This window comes from Hordeum vulgare, chromosome 3H (assembly GCF_904849725.1).
Source record: "Hordeum vulgare subsp. vulgare chromosome 3H, MorexV3_pseudomolecules_assembly, whole genome shotgun sequence".
NCBI classification, from domain to species: domain Eukaryota; kingdom Viridiplantae; phylum Streptophyta; class Magnoliopsida; order Poales; family Poaceae; genus Hordeum; species Hordeum vulgare.
In genome coordinates, this window is record NC_058520.1 from 4,700,374 (window position 1) to 4,704,761 (window position 4,388).

Sequence of the window (4,388 nt, forward strand, 5' to 3'; positions counted from 1 at the left end):
GGTCCGGGTCACCATTTTGGCTTTTCTTGATCGCTTCCGCCCGAAACTCCCGCATCACGAAACAGTTCTCTCAGGAATGATTTGTCGGTCCGTCTGCCATGGCATGGTGCGGGCAAGGGCCCTTGAGTAACTCTTCATAGTTACGCGGCTTCTTACCACTGTAACCCCTGTTTTTCTTCTGGCGTTGGTTGCCATTGTTGGTGTTGGTATTGGCGACTAAATCCGAAGATTCCTCTTGCTGCCTTCTCTTGCCATTGGCTCCCTGATTGTGGCGGTTACGTCCCTGGAACCGGGTATGATTTTTGGATGACTCGCCCTTCTTTGGCGAGTTAGGTTTACCGTCCTCACCGGGATCTTTGGTGTCGTCTGCTTCAGCGTATCTAGTGAGAGTATCAATTAGCTCCCCCATGTCTTGGACCTTTCGCTTCAGTCGCCCCAACTTCTGCACCAGGGGTTCGTAGTGGCAATTCTGCCCGAGGATCAACACAGCCCGAGCCGCCGTAATACCGTCTGATGAATGGATAATTTCCGCGACCCGCCGTGACCAATGGTGGGCCGACTCATCGGGGCGCTGAACACAGTGCGGCAGATCGACAATCGTCATTGGACGTTTGCAGGTTCCTCGGAAGTTTTTGATGAAGCGCTCTTTCAATTCAGCCCATGTCTGGATGGAGTTCGGGGGTAAGTTTTTTGACCAAGTACGTGCTGACCCTTCGAGCATCATCGTGAAGTATCTGGCGCAAATTGCTTTGTTTACGTCGAGCATGTCCATGGCGATTTCATAACTCTCGACCCACGATGCCGGCTCAAGGTCCGGGGTGTAATTAGGCACCTTTCTTGGTCCTTTAAAATCCTTTGGCATTCGTTCGTCGCGGAGGGCGGGGGCCAAGCACGGCACCCCCACTCGTCCGCCGCTCCCGACGAGAGGGGCTCGGTCGACTTGGATGTTCGGGAGATCCCGGCCTGGCGGGTTTTGATGGTCAGGCGGGTTGTCCTGGGGGATGAGTCGCCGTCCGCTGTTTACAGCAGGCTGGTCCTTTGGCCGACTCCTGGTGTGACTCGCCTGAGGAGTGGAATGCATCCTATCTAGGCTATGTGACAACTGGGCGTTTTGAACCACCGCCGTCTTCAACATCTCAATGGTGTTTCTTGCTTCTATCTCGGCAGGAGTATTGCCGTGAATCGGAAGAGATTCTAAATGGTGAGTTGCAGCAAGGACGTTGTCCACTAGGTTGGAAAAGTGAACTTGAGGTGTCCAGAATCGGGGAACGCGATCCTCAATTGGTTGAACCGGTGGGTTAGGTGGTTGGCCCGGTCCTCCCCCTGGGGCGGCTCCCGGCCCCGGAGTTCGCGGAGTATCGAACAGGCGGGTCGGGTTGAGATCAGGGGGTAGGCGACCCTGGTGCCTCCGCTGATGGGCGTCGTCAGGTGAGCGCTAGTGTCTTTTGAGCCACCAGTTGTCAGTATTTAAGCGAATTCTCTCGACGGTAATTTGAGCCTGCCGGGTCTCGATTCTGGCAAACTCCACCTCGGCATCCCGATGAGCTTTTGCCACTGCTTCTCTTAGCTTCGCCAATTCCGTGTTTACTACCTCCTGGTTTTCCGGTGTGATGGGAGTCGCCATGAGCCTTGTAATTTCTGCTGCTAATTCCACCAAGACAGTGGCCGGGCTTCTAGATGTCTCGCTAGGCCCATCCCTGCCTGCCAGGTTTGGCGAGAGTTGAGTCGCCCCAGCCATGTAAATAGCGATCTGGCGGCGGGTTCGGTCAAGGACCTCGGGGTCCATGGCCAACGACAAGCCCCCGAGACAATCCCCATGTAGAGACCGGATTGAATCTGAATCGCCCATGGATGATTCGTCATCAGTGTTGACGGGTGTGGTTTCCTGGGTCGCTCAGTGTTCTGGCTCCTCAGATCCCTGCGTGAATCCAACAAAGATCGGGCGAGTCAGATTTGACGTTGTTAGTGGGCGGACGTACCTGGCCGGCTCGACGATGTCGGTGGAGGTGTCCGGCTCAGGCACGGATGATCAATCATGCCGACGAAGACGTTGATCTTGCCGAAGGGGACCATGTAACCAGGTTCGATCGAATCCGCCTCGGGCCCCCATTGCAGGTTGTTGATGTAGGACTTCCCATGGCGGCTCCGGGTCATAAGCCCCGTCGCGTAGCTCCCAAACCCTGGTAGGGCTCCCTTTGAGAACTCAACTCCACCGTGCGCAGGCCCCACGGTGGGCGCCAACTGTCCTGGTTTTGTCACGGCAGATGTCCTCGTGAAAGGACTTAGTACTGGAGCCATTGCACTTTGGTGGCGATGTTGGGGAACGTCGCATGGGAAACAAAAAATTTCCTACGCGCACGAAGACCTATCATGGTGATGTCCATCTACGAGAGGGGATGAGTGATCTACGTATCCTTGTAGACCGTACAGCAGAAGCGTTAGAGAACGCGGTTGATGTAGTGGAACGTCCTCACGTCCCTCGATCCGCCCCGCGAACAATCCCGCGATCAGTCCCACGATCTAGTACCGAACGGACGGCACCTCCGCGTTCAGCACACGTACAGCTCGACGATGATCTCGGCCTTCTTGATCCAGGAAGAGAGATGGAGAGGTAGAAGAGTTCTCCGGCAGCATGACGGCACTCCGGAGGTTGGTGATGACCTTGTCTCAGCAGGGCTCCGCCCGAGCTCCGCAGAAACGCGATCTAGAGGAAAAACCGTGGAGGTATGTGTTCGGCCTGCCGTGGAAAAGTCATCTCAAATCAGCCCTAAAACCTCCGTATATATAGGTGGGAGGGAGGGGGCCTTGCCTTGGGGTCCAAGGACCCTCAAGGGGGTCGGCCGAGCCAAGGGGGAGGACTCTCCCCCCCCCCCAAACCGAGTTGGACTAGGTTTGGTGGGAGGGAGTCCTCCTCCCTTCCTACCTCCTCCTTTTTTTTTCTTTTCCTCTTGATTTTTCTTCTCTTGGCGCATAGACCACTTGTGGGCTGTCCCACCAGCCCACTAAGGGCTGGTGTGTCTCCCCAAGGCCTATGGGCTTCCCCGGGGTGGGTTGCCCCCCCCCCCCCCCGGTGAACCCCCGGAACCATTCGTCATTCCCGGTACATTCCCGGTAACTCCGAAAACCTTCCGGTAATCAAATGAGGTCATCCTATATATCAATCTTCGTTTCTGGACCATTCCGGAAACCCTCGTGACGTCCGTGATCTCATCCGGGACTCCAAACAACATTCGTTAACCAACCATATAACTCAAATACGCATAAAACAACGTCGAACCTTAAGTGTGCAGACCATGCTGGTTCGAGAACTATGTAGACATGACCCGAGAGACTCCTCGGTCAATATCCAATAGCGGGACCTGGATGCCCATATTGGATCCTACATATTCTACGAAGATCTTATCGTTTGAACCTCAGTGCCAAGGATTCGTATAATCCCGTATGTCATTCCCTTTGTCCTTCGGTATGTTACTTGCCCGAGATTCGATCGTCAGTATCCGCATACCTATTTCAATCTCGTTTACCGGCAAGTCTCTTTACTCGTTCCGTAATACAAGATCCCGCAACTTACACTAAGTTACATTGCTTGCAAGGCTTGTGTGTGATGTTGTATTACCGAGTGGGCCCCGAGATACCTCTCCGTCACACGGAGTGACAAATCCCAGTCTTGATCCATACTAACTCAACTAACACCTTCGGAGATACCTGTAGAGCATCTTTATAGTCACCCAGTTACGTTGCGACGTTTGATACACACAAAGCATTCCTCCGGTGTCAGTGAGTTATATGATCTCATGGTCATAGGAATAAATACTTGACACGCAGAAAACAGTAGCAACAAAATGACACGATCAACATGCTACGTCTATTAGTTTGGGTCTAGTCCATCACGTGATTCTCCCAATGACGTGATCCAGTTATCAAGCAACAACACCTTGTTCATAATCAGAAGACACTGATTATCATCGATCAACTGGCTAGCCAACTAGAGGCATGCTAGGGACGGTGTTTTGTCTATTTATCCACGCATGTAAATGAGTCTTCATTCAATACAATTATAGCATGGATAATAAACTATTATCTTGATACAGGAATTATAATAATAACTATATTTATTATTGCCTCTAGGGCATAATTCCAACAGGCGACTCAAAGGGGTTGAACGGGAGAGAGACGACGATTTACCCAGGTTCGGCCCCTCGTGAGGAGGTAAAGTCATACGTCCTGCTTTGAGTTGTATTGATGGAGTTTCGATTACAAAGAGGGCGTAACTCGCCAGACCTAGCAATCGATGATTTCTAACCTGCCCTCTTCTTCCCTGGGACTCGCCTTTATATACAGGTCGAGTCCCTAGGGTTCACAAGGGTACTTTCCTTTCTACAAACCGT